The sequence below is a fragment of the Mastigoproctus giganteus genome, chromosome 9, assembly GCF_048544385.1.
Source record: "Mastigoproctus giganteus isolate SK-2022 chromosome 9, ASM4854438v1, whole genome shotgun sequence".
In the NCBI taxonomy this organism is placed as follows: domain Eukaryota; kingdom Metazoa; phylum Arthropoda; class Arachnida; order Uropygi; family Thelyphonidae; genus Mastigoproctus; species Mastigoproctus giganteus.
The window spans coordinates 67,289,635-67,304,884 of NC_143583.1; the positions used below are offsets into that span (position 1 = coordinate 67,289,635).

General features: G+C 37.9%; 4 non-coding genes and 3 pseudogenes across 4 annotated transcripts; all 7 read right to left on the reverse strand.

Annotated features, from left to right (window-relative positions):
- Positions 1-3,281: 3,281 nt before the first annotated feature.
- On the reverse strand, positions 3,282-3,400 carry LOC150080405 (5S ribosomal RNA). The gene has a single exon (XR_016547499.1). It is a non-coding gene; the product is annotated as a 5S ribosomal RNA (ribosomal RNA).
- Positions 3,401-3,991: 591 nt separating this feature from the next.
- Positions 3,992-4,110, reverse strand: LOC150080406 (5S ribosomal RNA). Its single transcript, XR_016547455.1, has one exon. It is a non-coding gene; the product is annotated as a 5S ribosomal RNA (ribosomal RNA).
- A 582-nt stretch (positions 4,111-4,692) lies between these two features.
- Positions 4,693-4,811, reverse strand: LOC150080407 (5S ribosomal RNA). Its single transcript, XR_016547500.1, has one exon. It is a non-coding gene; the product is annotated as a 5S ribosomal RNA (ribosomal RNA).
- Positions 4,812-5,399: 588 nt separating this feature from the next.
- LOC150080408 (5S ribosomal RNA) lies at positions 5,400-5,520 on the reverse strand (annotated as a pseudogene).
- Positions 5,521-12,282: 6,762 nt separating this feature from the next.
- Positions 12,283-12,403, reverse strand: LOC150080409 (5S ribosomal RNA; annotated as a pseudogene).
- A 1,336-nt stretch (positions 12,404-13,739) lies between these two features.
- Positions 13,740-13,858, reverse strand: LOC150080410 (5S ribosomal RNA). The gene has a single exon (XR_016547502.1). It is a non-coding gene; the product is annotated as a 5S ribosomal RNA (ribosomal RNA).
- Positions 13,859-14,449: 591 nt separating this feature from the next.
- On the reverse strand, positions 14,450-14,570 carry LOC150080411 (5S ribosomal RNA; annotated as a pseudogene).
- Positions 14,571-15,250: the final 680 nt, after the last annotated feature.

The window sequence follows — 15,250 nt, forward strand, 5'->3', positions numbered from 1 at the left end:
GTTTTCTTTCAAATGTTTCCGTGTAGTGATTGTGGAAGATAGCTATTATATCTGCATCATTTTTGTATGTTTCATTGTTTTTTGTTATGGCTTTTACGGTTCTTTTCTTGCATCTTTCTTTTTCAAATAACCAAGCTGTACTGCTTTTGCCTTCATCATTTTCGATGGCCTTAATTCTAGCTCTAAGCCATGCGCCTTCTATTTCTTTCTTTTCAATATCTTTTAGTTTTTCTTTAAGTTTTGTTCTTTCCATTGTGTTTTTAATATTTCTATCGGGTGTGTATGTTCTTTGTAATTCTTTTATTATGTTTCTCTTTTCTTCGTTCTGTTTATGTTTCATTTGTTTCCCCAATTTAATAGCCATTTTTTTTACCTCCTGTTTAAATCTATACCACCCTTCTATTGGGTTTTCAGCGTTTTTTGTTTCTCTGCTGATTTTTTTGATTTCTGCTTGAAACTCGTCTTCCTGTAGGAGACTTGCATTCAGTTTCCAGAGCGGGTATTCCCTGTTTACAAATGCGCTTTCTTGGACTTCACCTAATAGCTTAACTATCAGCATGTGGTGGTCAGTGAAGGAAACTGGTGTATGCATGACGTTTCCTACTGTGATCCCCAGGTGGTCTGGGTAGTAAAGTCTATCAAGTCTGGACGCGTTGTTTGCAGAAAAGAATGTGTATTCTTTCTTTGTTGGGTGTAGTGTACGGTAGGCGTCATATAAATGTAATGTTTTGAATATTTTAGAAAATGTGGGAATGGGTGTATCTGTTGCCTTTTCTTGATCCCTTGTTTTGTCTTCTAAGAAATTCATGTCTCCTGCCGCTATAATTGTGTGCTTATCTGTTAGTATATGTTCCAGTTCTGTCCAAAAGTGTTTTTTTTCGTTGTGTCTTGTAGGCCCATATATGTTGATCAACGATAAGGTTTTTGAGTTCCATGTTATGTCTACTCCTAATGCTCTGTGTGGAATCAGAGTTTCGTGAGCGTGTATTTGTATATTCCGGGCTCTTTTATAAATTAGTGTTATTACTCCTGCAACTGAATTATTTTGGGCTGGTTCAAAAATAGAGATATAATTTTTATTTAGTTTTTGTTCGAACATGGCTACTTCTTTTAAGTCATTTATCCTGGTGTCTTGAAGCATAACAATATCAGGTTTTAGGTTTACTAATAAATTTATCAATAATTTCTGAGAGTCATTGCCTTTCAGTCCATTGCAGTTTAGGGATATTATTTTCATTGTTTAGGAATTAATATTTGTCTGGAGGTAAACTTGGGTTATTCTATATTTAGTGGTTCTTCTGGTTTCTTTAGTTATCCGGTTTTGCGGCTTCCTTTTCTTTTCCTTTGTCCCGCTTGTTCCTTACGACCAAGTTGGGAACGAATTTTGTTTTTTTCCTTCTCTCCGATGTTTTCTTTACTTCTTCACTTTCTTTCTCACTTTCCTTTCCTTCGGGCACGTTGGGCGTATCTAGAGGCTGTATTGATTCTGTATTGTCGTTATTCACAGCAGGTGTTGTTAACATTTGCGGCCTGCCTTCACAGGTGTTTTCTAATGGTGATTTATGGCTTTGGTTTATTTTTGGTGGGGTTAACTGTGTTGCGTCAATTATTGGTGTTATATTTGACGGGTTTTCTTCCACTAATCCCGAATCATTTTTATTTTTTTTTTTATTTCCCGGTTCTTCGATGCACTCCGTTTCCTGGACATCATCGATATTGCAGGTATCTGTGTCTTCACAGAAGTCGTTTTTCAGGTTTTTTGATATTATGCCTGCATACGTGCGGCCTATGCAGTTTTCCGCTTCATGACCTATTTTACTGCATTTTTCGCATTTTGGTGCAGTGCACTCTTTGCGAAGGTGCCCAATTTTTTTGCATCTAAAGCAGGATGGTGGTCTTCCGCTTATGACTACAATTCCAGTCATTTTCTGCACCCTAATGACATAGGGTATATCTGTGACCTGTACTTCATCATTAAGTTCTATTATCATTTTCTTTTTGTTACTGAGAATGTGGGACCATTCTCTGTCCTTTATGGTGGATATGTTCTCGAGGTATTTTATGGTCCCGAATTTCTCGAAATGCATCGCCACTAGGCGGTTCGGAATTTGGGGTGGGAGCCAGTGAATAACGACCTCTATTTTCCGAGTCTTGTTAATCGGGATAATAGCGCATGCAAGGCCACGAACAGTAATTTTCTTAAGAGAACAGAATCTTTCTTTAATATTATGCTCCTTAAAGGAGATAATGAATACAGAATTAAATTTCACAGATCCTAGGTGCCATACATCTGAACCTTTAATCTTACCTTTCAGGCTGCAAATAATATCAGATTCCGAATATGGAGCTCCGCTTGGGTCACATCGGAGAATGCACGATTTACTCCAGTCAAGGTCGATTGGAATGTTCAAGGAGTCTACTAGTTCCTCCGTTGATAGGACTTGCGGCGATTTCACTACATTCCCGGTGGTTGTTTTTGACATAGCTTTACGGCTGGTCTTAACTTCTGTACTTCCTCCGTTAGACATTGTAGCCTTGAACGGTTGTAAACCAGAGGGGTTGCCGAACCACACCCTTCGGAAGACGGCACTAGCCAACTAATCCCCACAATAGCGGAGAAAGGGAAACACACGTCTGCACTGGTCAAGATCATCCAGAGAACTGGTGTATTCAGCCTAGTATGATAGTTGGCTGGTAGAAGAGCCTGTAATAGGGCTACTTGTGGCTGACTTTGCTCTTCCATGGATTTCATAACGTTTCCTATCGGAAACGCCATGAAATCTCGGTTCTGTTACATGGAATCTAAGGCAAGAATTCGTCTAATTCGTACTGCTGCAGCTACATAACTGAACACGCGGTAATCATAATAATAATAATAGAAATAATAATACGCGTTCGAAACAGAAATTTGAGGGGAGGAAACAATCCTCGTGACCAAAGAGGCTGACCTGGTTACGAGATTAGGGCACATCGTCAGCGTCCAGTCTAAGGCTATTACCGGTCTCACTCACTCTCCTAGTATCTATCGGCAAGTGATTACTGAGAAAAAGGTGCTGTGGTAAGTTCGACGCCCTACGGTGCGACAGCGCTATGCATCCCTGTAAATTACGCTTAATTGCCGCAAACTAAATTACACTGAGGCCGGCCTCAGTGTAGTTGCACTGATGTTTTTGAAAATCGATGCTGTGATCTTGAGGAAAAATATGAGCAGCGTTTCTGCATTAACTAATTTTTTTTTTTTTTCTGTTTCTGCATTAACTAATGTCAAAAAAAGGGCAAAAAGCCAACTACACCCGGTATTCCCAGGTGGTCACCCTCCCAAGTACTGACCGGGCCTAACGCTGCTTAACTTCGGTGATCGGACGAGAACCGGTGTATTCAGCCTAGTATGATAGTTGGCTGGTAGAAGAGCCTGTAATAGGGCTACTTGTGGCTGACTTTGCTCTTCCGTGGATTTCATAACGTTTCCTATCGGAAAGGCCATGAAATCTCGGTTCTGTTACATGGAATCTAAGGCAAGAATTCGTCTAATTCGTACTGCTGCAGCTACATAACTGAACACGAGGTAATCATAATAATAATAATAATAGAAATAATAATACGCGTTCGAAACAGAAATTTGAGGGGAGGAAACAATCCTCGTGACCAAAGAGGCTGACCTGGTTACGAGATTAGGGCACATCGTCAGCGTCCAGTCTAAGGCTATTACCGGTCTCACTCACTCTCCTAGTATCTATCGGCAAGTGATTACTGAGAAAAAGGTGCTGTGGTAAGTTCGACGCCCTACGGTGCGACAGCGCTATGCATCCCTGTAAATTACGCTTAATTGCCGCAAACTAAATTACACTGAGGCCGGCCTCAGTGTAGTTGCACTGATGTTTTTGAAAATCGATGCTGTGATCTTGAGGAAAAATATGAGCAGCGTTTCTGCATTAACTAATTTTTTTTTTTTTCTGTTTCTGCATTAACTAATGTCAAAAAAAGGGCAAAAAGCCAACTACACCCGGTATTCCCAGGTGGTCACCCTCCCAAGTACTGACCGGGCCTAACGCTGCTTAACTTCGGTGATCGGACCAGAACCGGTGTATTCAGCCTAGTATGATAGTTGGCTGGTAGAAGAGCCTGTAATAGGGCTACTTGTGGCTGACTTTGCTCTTCCATGGATTTCATAACGTTTCCTATCGGAAACGCCATGAAATCTCGGTTCTGTTACATGGAATCTAAGGCAAGAATTCGTCTAATTCGTACTGCTGCAGCTACATAACTGAACACGCGGTAATCATAATAATAATAATAGAAATAATAATACGCGTTCGAAACAGAAATTTGAGGGGAGGAAACAATCCTCGTGACCAAAGAGGCTGACCTGGTTACGAGATTAGGGCACAGCGTCCAGTCTAAGGCTATTACCGGTCTCACTCACTCTCCTAGTATCTATCGGCAAGTGATTACTGAGAAAAAGGTGCTGTGGTAAGTTCGACGCCCTACGGTGCGACAGCGCTATGCATCCCTGTAAATTACGCTTAATTGCCGCAAACTAAATTACACTGAGGCCGGCCTCAGTGTAGTTGCACTGATGTTTTTGAAAATCGATGCTCTGAACTTGAGGAAAAATATGAGCAGCGTTTCTGCATTAACTGATTTTTTTTTTTTTTGGTTTCTGCATTAACTAATGTCAAAAAAAGGGCAAAAAGCCAACTACACCCGGTATTCCCAGGTGGTCACCCTCCCAAGTACTGACCGGGCCTAACGCTGCTTAACTTCGGTGATCGGACGAGAACCGGTGTATTCAGCCTAGTATGATAGTTGGCTGGTAGAAGAGCCTGTAATAGGGCTACTTGTGGCTGACTTTGCTCTTCGATGGATTTCATAACGTTTCCTATCGGAAACGCCATGAAATCTCGGTTCTGTTACATGGAATCTAAGGCAAGAATTCGTCTAATTCGTACTGCTGCAGCTACATAACTGAACACGCGGTAATCATAATAATAATAATAGAAATAATAATACGCGTTCGAAACAGAAATTTGAGGGGAGGAAACAATCCTCGTGACCAAAGAGGCTGACCTGGTTACGAGATTAGGGCACATCGTCAGCGTCCAGTCTAAGGCTATTACCGGTCTCACTCACTCTCCTAGTATCTATCGGCAAGTGATTACTGAGAAAAAGGTGCTGTGGTAAGTTCGACGCCCTACGGTGCGACAGCGCTATGCATCCCTGTAAATTACGCTTAATTGCCGCAAACTAAATTACACTGAGGCCGGCCTCAGTGTAGTTGCACTGATGTTTTTGAAAATCGATGCTGTGATCTTGAGGAAAAATATGAGCAGCGTTTCTGCATTAACTAATTTTTTTTTTTTTCTGTTTCTGCATTAACTAATGTCAAAAAAAGGGCAAAAAGCCAACTACACCCGGTATTCCCAGGTGGTCACCCTCCCAAGTACTGACCGGGCCTAACGCTGCTTAACTTCGGTGATCGGACGAGAACCGGTGTATTCAGCCTAGTACTATTTTATTGGTTTCTATATACATACTTTGGATATACCAGCTTATGATACAAATATAAATTACAATATATACATTATTTACAAATTACATAGTATCATTTTCTGTTTCATTTTGTTACATATATATATTTTTTTTTTTTTTTTTTTTTTTTTTTTTTCACATTCTATTTTCCTTTTCAGGTTACATCCTCGCCTGAGAGTGGCGTTTCTTATTAGCATACGTTTTGTTTACTTCCATTTGATTGACCTTCTTATATTGCACTACAGTCCTGAATTTGTTTTGGCTCATGTGATATTGTCTCTATACGTGAGGCTTGCTCACATATTTCCTTTTTATTTTGGTACACTTTTCCATTTTACTATACAATTTGTTGATATATGAATTTTTTTTTTATCAGTAGAACGGATATGTCCTACAATTATGATGCATACCAGCTTGTTATATAAATATACATTACATTATTTATAAGTTACACTCATTAGGTATACCAGCTTGTTATATAAATATATATTACATTATTTATAAATTACCCTCATTAGGTATACCAGCTTGTTATATAGATATACATTACATTATTTATAAATTACACTCATTAGGTATACCAGCTTGTTATGTAAATATACATTACATTATTTATAAATTACACTCATTAGGTATACCAGCTTGTTATGTAAATATACATTACATTATTTATAAATTACACTCATTAGGTATACAAGCTTGTTATGTAAACATACATGACATTATTTATAAATTACATTGTATCATTTTCCGTTCCAATTTTTACATACCTTCATTTGTCAGATAACATCTTTTCTTTTTGTTTAACATATTATTATTGCTTTACATTCATTTACATTTAGCTCTACTTCACGACACCAGGTTACATTATTTCAGTTTTAACTTATCTCTCTTTTTTGTTTACATATAAAGCGAATACACAAGTTGTGTTGCTCATATTGGACACATTATATATGAATGGTTTATATATTGTTCCATTGTTCTGTATTTATACAGGTTCTTTCTCCTTTATATAACTTGACCATATTTCTTTTTTATTCTAATTTACACATAAGCTTTTCTTTTTTTATTGCTATTGTTAAACTATATTGTACATGATTTTTAAAGTACAAATTGTTATTGAGATCTTACGTTATATATACATTCGTGCTAATTGACAATCCTTATTGAAATACACATAGTGATTTATCATATACCTATAATGTTTCTTAAGATACATTAATTTATTAGTTTCATTGTGTTACGTTATCTTATTTCTTTGTTTAACTTGTATTAGTTCAGTTTTCACATTTAAAAACATTTATGGCATTGTGATGATTAATTTGCGATTGGTTTGTATTTGTAACTGTCTTGCTCTCCAGAGAGGACTCCTGTTTTCTGCCATTCCCTCGGGGTTATTGCTTTCTTGTAGATGGTATCATGAGTGATTTCTTTGAGATATTTGTTTACTTTCATCAATATGTTTCCTGCTTCATTTCTCCCGTATATTTCATCGCATCTGTGCGACCATATTGCGTACATTGTAATGATTATTATGATCATTTTTGTTGTTTCTATTTTTCCATCTTTTAACCAGAATACAAGTTTTTCGGTGATCATTGACGATGAAGAGATCAGTGGAGTCACTACGTTCCATATTTTAGATGTGACGTTGCAGTATATCATTAGGTGGTGTATTGTTTCTGGATCGTTGCAGAAGTTGCATTTGGCTGGACTGTAGATAGGTATGCCTTTTGCAACCAGCCATATTCTGGTTGGCAGACAACAGTGATGAACTTTATAAAAGAAGGTCTTATATTTCGGTTTTATTGGTAATTTAAACACTTTTTCTAGTACTGGTGATAGTCTTATATTTCCCCTTTGAATTTCCCTGTGTTGTGGTGGTGGTATAGTGCTTCTTATCATTTTTGTGTAGGTCACTCTTGAGTTTGTTTCCAGAATTTTCCCGAGATCTATTCTGTCTTTTGCATACTCTTCACCTTCCACGATTTCTCTGAACATTTCTGGTATTCTATTTATTTTTGCTTCCAGTGAGTAGGCATATCTGTGAGGGAGTAACTTTTGTTTAAACATTAGTACATAAGGTGTCCACCCTTTTCCTGAGTTTTGGGCTTTTTCTGCAATTTTCGCATTGTTTATTAGTGTTTTTATGTGGATGTTAACGAGCCCAAGGCCTCCAGCTTCACTGTCGTGAAAGAGGGTTGACCTTCTCATTGGTTCGTAGGATGAATTCCAAATAAACTGGGCGCATTCTCTATGAATCCTGTCTGCATATTTCCCATTGTATGGGATGTGTCCGATCAGGTACCATAGTTTGGACATTATATACTGGTTGCACACTCTTGCCTTCCCTTTTACTGAGAGATGTCTTCCTCTCCAGGTTGATAATTTTTGGGTCACTTTCTTGCACAATGCTTCCCATTGGTTAGCGTAACATTCTTCTTCACCTAGTGTGATTCCTAGTATTCTAAATTCGTTTTTACTGTTTATATTTTCAGGCAAGGTGGGTGTTTTTTTCCACTTTCCGATTAATGTTGCGTTTGTTTTCCTTTCATTTATTTTTAGGCCGCTCGCCTTTTCGAAAGATTTCATGATTTTTAGTATTTCATTTACAGATTGAGCCGTTGTCAGCGTCACCGTGATATCGTCAGCGTACGCCAGGACCTTAGTTTCTCTCTCTTCGCCTATGCGCGTTCCGCTAATTTTTTTGTTTGATTGGATTGACCTTATCAGTGGTTCTATAGCCAAGGCAAACAGAATCATTGAGAGGTTGTCACCTTGCCTAATGGAGCATTGGATATTGAATGGGGCAGACAGCTTTTTGTTAATTATTAATCTTGATTGAGCCTTATTGTACAACGTTCTTATCCATGTTTGGAACCCGATTCCGAATCCTGTTGCTTTTATAACTTTATGTAGGTAATCATGGCTGACTGAATCAAAGGCTTTTTCTAAGTCCAGTCCCATTAGAATGCATGGTTTTTCAGTTACTTTGTAATATTCATAAATGCATCTTACCTGCATTATGGTGTCTTCAATTTTTCGCCCCTTAATTCCGCACGTTTGGGCATCAGTGATTATTTTCACTAAGTGGATTTGTACTCTTGACGCTAAGATTTTTGACAAGATTTTGAAGTCTGTGTTCAGAAGAGTAATGCCTCTCCATTGGTTTATGTCTTTTAGATTTTCTTTATTCTCGGTTTTTGGGATGGTACATATGTATCCTAGGTTAAAATTTTGGGGTGTATTTTCTGTTTTTCCTATTGCTATTATCATGTCTACAAATTGGTCTTCAAATATGTGGAAGTATTTCTTGTAAAATTCAGCAGTGAGTCCGTCTGGTCCTGGTGATTTTTGTGTTGGGAGTTTTCTGATTGCTTGTCTGCATTCTTGTATGGATATAGGTTTGTCGATTTCTTCTGCTTCATCTGGTTTTAATTTATTTAACAGCTGTAAGAAAGTGTCTGATTCGGTCTCACAGCTGTGTTTTCTTTCAAATGTTTTCGTGTAGTGATTGTGGAAGATAGCTATTATATCTGCATCATTTTTGTATGTTTCATTGTTTTTTGTTATGGCTTTTACGGTTCTTTTCTTGCATCTTTCTTTTTCAAATAACCAAGCTGTACTGCTTTTGCCTTCATCATTTTCGATGGCCTTAATTCTAGCTCTAAGCCATGCACCTTCTATTTCTTTCTTTTCAATATCTTTTAGTTTTTCTTTAAGTTTTGTTCTTTCCATTGTGTTTTTAATATTTCTATCGGGTGTGTATGTTCTTTGTAATTCTTTTATTATGTTTCTCTTTTCTTCGTTCTGTTTATGTTTCATTTGTTTCCCCAATTTAATAGCCATTTTTTTTACCTCCTGTTTAAATCTATACCACCCTTCTATTGGGTTTTCAGCGTTTTTTGTTTCTCTGCTGATTTTTTTGATTTCTGCTTGAAACTCGTCTTCCTGTAGGAGACTTGCATTCAGTTTCCAGAGCGGGTATTCCCTGTTTACAAATGCGCTTTCTTGGACTTCACTTAATAGCTTAACTATCAGCATGTGGTGGTCAGTGAAGGAAACTGGTGTATGCATGACGTTTCCTACTGTGATCCCCAGGTGGTCTGGGTAGTAAAGTCTATCAAGTCTGGACGCGTTGTTTGCAGAAAAGAATGTGTATTCTTTCTGTGTTGGGTGTAGTGTACGGTAGGCGTCATATAAATGTAATGTTTTGAATATTTTAGAAAATGTGGGAATGGGTGTATCTGTTGCCTTTTCTTGATCCCTTGTTTTGTCTTCTAAGAAATTCATGTCTCCTGCCGCTATAATTGTGTGCTTATCTGTTAGTATATGTTCCAGTTCTGTCCAAAAGTGTTTTTTTTCGTTGTGTCTTGTAGGCCCATATATGTTGATCAACGATAAGGTTTTTGAGTTCCATGTTATGTCTACTCCTAATGCTCTGTGTGGAATCAGAGTTTCCTGAGCGTGTATTTGTATATTCCGGGCTCTTTTATAAATTAGTGTTATTACTCCTGCAACTGAATTATTTTGGGCTGGTTCAAAAATAGAGATATAATTTTTATTTAGTTTTTGTTCGAACATGGCTACTTCTTTTAAGTCATTTATCCTGGTGTCTTGAAGCATAACAATATCAGGTTTTAGGTTTACTAATAAATTTATCAATAATTTCTGAGAGTCATTGCCTTTCAGTCCATTGCAGTTTAGGGATATTATTTTCATTGTTTAGGAATTAATATTTGTCTGGAGGTAAACTTGGGTTATTCTATATTTAGTGGTTCTTCTGGTTTCTTTAGTTATCCGGTTTTGCGGCTTCCTTTTCTTTTCCTTTGTCCCGCTTGTTCCTTACGACCAAGTTGGGAACGAATTTTGTTTTTTTCCTTCTCTCCGATGTTTTCTTTACTTCTTCACTTTCTTTCTCACTTTCCTTTCCTTCGGGCACGTTGGGCGTATCTAGAGGCTGTATTGATTCTGTATCGTCGTTATTCACAGCAGGTGTTGTTAACATTTGCGGCCTGCCTTCACAGGTGTTTTCTAATGGTGATTTATGGCTTTGGTTTATTTTTGGTGGGGTTAACTGTGTTGCGTCAATTATTGGTGTTATATTTGACGGGTTTTCTTCCACTAATCCCGAATCATTTTTATTTCCCGGTTCTTCGATGCACTCCGTTTCCTGGACATCATCGATATTGCAGGTATCTGTGTCTTCACAGAAGTCGTTTTTCAGGTTTTTTGATATTATGCCTGCATACGTGCGGCCTGTGCAGTTTTCCGCTTCATGACCTATTTTACTGCATTTTTCGCATTTTGGTGCAGTGCACTCTTTGCGAAGGTGCCCAATTTTTTTGCATCTAAAGCAGGATGGTGGTCTTCCGCTTATGACTACAATTCCAGTCATTTTCTGCACCCTAATGACATAGGGTATATCTGTGACCTGTACTTCATCATTAAGTTCTATTATCATTTTCTTTTTGTTACTGAGAATGTGGGACCATTCTCTGTCCTTTATGGTGGATATGTTCTCGAGGTATTTTATGGTCCCGAATTTCTCGAAATGCATCGCCACTAGGCGGTTCGGAATTTGGGGTGGGAGCCAGTGAATAACGACCTCTATTTTCCGAGTCTTGTTAATCGGGATAATAGCGCATGCAAGGCCACGAACAGTAATTTTCTTAAGAGAACAGAATCTTTCTTTAATATTATGCTCCTTAAAGGAGATAATGAATACAGAATTAAATTTCACAGATCCTAGGTGCCATACATCTGAACCTTTAATCTTACCTTTCAGGCTGCAAATAATATCAGATTCCGAATATGGAGCTCCGCTTGGGTCACATCGGAGAATGCACGATTTACTCCAGTCAAGGTCGATTGGAATGTTCAAGGAGTCTACTAGTTCCTCCGTTGATAGGACTTGCGGCGATTTCACTACATTCCCGGTGGTTGTTTTTGACATAGCTTTACGGCTGGTCTTAACTTCTGTACTTCCTCCGTTAGACATTGTAGCCTTGAACGGTTGTAAACCAGAGGGGTTGCCGAACCACACCCTTCGGAAGACGGCACTAGCCAACTAATCCCCACAATAGCGGAGAAAGGGAAACACACGTCTGCACTGGTCAAGATCATCCAGCGAACTGGTGTATTCAGCCTAGTATGATAGTTGGCTGGTAGAAGAGCCTGTAATAGGGCTACTTGTGGCTGACTTTGCTCTTCGATGGATTTCATAACGTTTCCTATCGGAAACGCCATGAAATCTCGGTTCTGTTACATGGAATCTAAGGCAAGAATTCGTCTAATTCGTACTGCTGCAGCTACATAACTGAACACGCGGTAATCATAATAATAATAATAGAAATAATAATACGCGTTCGAAACAGAAATTTGAGGGGAGGAAACAATCCTCGTGACCAAAGAGGCTGACCTGGTTACGAGATTAGGGCACATCGTCAGCGTCCAGTCTAAGGCTATTACCGGTCTCACTCACTCTCCTAGTATCTATCGGCAAGTGATTACTGAGAAAAAGGTGCTGTGGTAAGTTCGACGCCCTACGGTGCGACAGCGCTATGCATCCCTGTAAATTACGCTTAATTGCCGCAAACTAAATTACACTGAGGCCGGCCTCAGTGTAGTTGCACTGATGTTTTTGAAAATCGATGCTGTGATCTTGAGGAAAAATATGAGCAGCGTTTCTGCATTAACTAATTTTTTTTTTTTTCTGTTTCTGCATTAACTAATGTCAAAAAAAGGGCAAAAAGCCAACTACACCCGGTATTCCCAGGTGGTCACCCTCCCAAGTACTGACCGGGCCTAACGCTGCTTAACTTCGGTGATCGGACGAGAACCGGTGTATTCAGCCTAGTACTATTTTATTGGTTTCTATATACATACTTTGGATATACCAGCTTATGATACAAATATAAATTACAATATATACATTATTTACAAATTACATAGTATCATTTTCTGTTTCATTTTGTTACATATATATATTTTTTTTTTTTTTTTTTTTTTTCACATTCTATTTTCCTTTTCAGGTTACATCCTCGCCTGAGAGTGGCGTTTCTTATTAGCATACGTTTTATTTACTTCCATTTGATTGACCTTATATTGCACTACAGTCCTGAATTTGTTTTGGCTCATGTGATATTGTCTCTATACGTGAGGCTTGCTCACATATTTCCTTTTTATTTTGGTACACTTTTCCATTTTACTATACAATTTGTTGATATATGAATTTTTTTTATCTGTAGAACGGATATGTCCTACAATTATGATGCATACCAGCTTGTTATATAAATATACATTACATTATTTATAAGTTACACTCATTAGGTATACCAGCTTGTTATATAAATATATATTACATTATTTATAAATTACCCTCATTAGGTATACCAGCTTGTTATATAGATATACATTACATTATTTATAAATTACACTCATTAGGTATACCAGCTTGTTATGTAAATATACATTACATTATTTATAAATTACACTCATTAGGTATACCAGCTTGTTATGTAAATATATATTACATTATTTATAAATTACACTCATTAGGTATACAAGCTTGTTATGTAAACATACATGACATTATTCAGCCTAGTATGATAGTTGGCTGGTAGAAGAGCCTGTAATAGGGCTACTTGTGGCTGACTTTGCTCTTCCGTGGATTTCATAACGTTTCCTATCGGAAAGGCCATGAAATCTCGGTTCTGTTACATGGAATCTAAGGCAAGAATTCGTCTAATTCGTACTGCTGCAGCTACATAACTGAACACGCGGTAATCATAATAATAATAATAATAGAAATAATAATACGCGTTCGAAACAGAAATTTGAGGGGAGGAAACAATCCTCGTGACCAAAGAGGCTGACCTGGTTACGAGATTAGGGCACATCGTCAGCGTCCAGTCTAAGGCTATTACCGGTCTCACTCACTCTCCTAGTATCTATCGGCAAGTGATTACTGAGAAAAAGGTGCTGTGGTAAGTTCGACGCCCTACGGTGCGACAGCGCTATGCATCCCTGTAAATTACGCTTAATTGCCGCAAACTAAATTACACTGAGGCCGGCCTCAGTGTAGTTGCACTGATGTTTTTGAAAATCGATGCTCTGAACTTGAGGAAAAATATGAGCAGCGTTTCTGCATTAACTGATTTTTTTTTTTTTTGGTTTCTGCATTAACTAATGTCAAAAAAAGGGCAAAAAGCCAACTACACCCGGTATTCCCAGGTGGTCACCCTCCCAAGTACTGACCGGGCCTAACGCTGCTTAACTTCGGTGATCGGACGAGAACCGGTGTATTCAGCCTAGTATGATAGTTGGCTGGTAGAAGAGCCTGTAATAGGGCTACTTGTGGCTGACTTTGCTCTTCGATGGATTTCATAACGTTTCCTATCGGAAACGCCATGAAATCTCGGTTCTGTTACATGGAATCTAAGGCAAGAATTCGTCTAATTCGTACTGCTGCAGCTACATAACTGAACACGCGGTAATCATAATAATAATAATAGAAATAATAATACGCGTTCGAAACAGAAATTTGAGGGGAGGAAACAATCCTCGTGACCAAAGAGGCTGACCTGGTTACGAGATTAGGGCACATCGTCAGCGTCCAGTCTAAGGCTATTACCGGTCTCACTCACTCTCCTAGTATCTATCGGCAAGTGATTACTGAGAAAAAGGTGCTGTGGTAAGTTCGACGCCCTACGGTGCGACAGCGCTATGCATCCCTGTAAATTACGCTTAATTGCCGCAAACTAAATTACACTGAGGCCGGCCTCAGTGTAGTTGCACTGATGTTTTTGAAAATCGATGCTGTGATCTTGAGGAAAAATATGAGCAGCGTTTCTGCATTAACTAATTTTTTTTTTTTTTTTTTGTTTCTGCATTAACTAATGTCAAAAAAAGGGCAAAAAGCCAACTACACCCGGTATTCCCGGGTGGTCACCCTCCCAAGTACTGACCGGGCCTAACGCTGCTTAACTTCGGTGATCGGACGAGAACCGGTGTATTCAGCCTAGTACTATTTTATTGGTTTCTATATACATACTTTGGATATACCAGCTTATGATACAAATATAAATTACAACATATACATTATTTACAAATTACATAGTATCATTTTCTGTTTCATTTTGTTACATACATTTTTTTTTTCACATTCTATTTTCCTTTTCAGGTTACATCCTCGCCTGAGAGTGGCGTTTCTTATTAGCATACGTTTTATTTACTTCCATTTGATTAACCTTCTTATATTGCACTACAGTCCTGAATTTGTTTTGGCTCATGTGATATTGTCTCTATACGTGAGGCTTGCTCACATATTTCCTTTTTATTTTGGTACACTTTTCCATTTTACTATACAGTTTTTTGATATTTAAATTTTTTATCAGTGAAACGGATATGTCCTACACTTATGATTTATACCAGCTTTTTAAATAAATATGCATTACATTATTTATAAGTTACACTCATTAGGTATACCAGCTTGTTATACAAATATACATTACATTATTTATAAATTACACTCAATAGGTATACCAGCTTGTTATATAAATATACATTACATTATTTGTAAGTTACACTCATTAGGTATACCAGCTTGTTATATAAATATACATTACATTATTTGTAAGTTACACTCATTAGGTATACCAGCTTGTTATATAAATATACATTACATTATTTATAAATTACACTCATTAGGTATACCAGC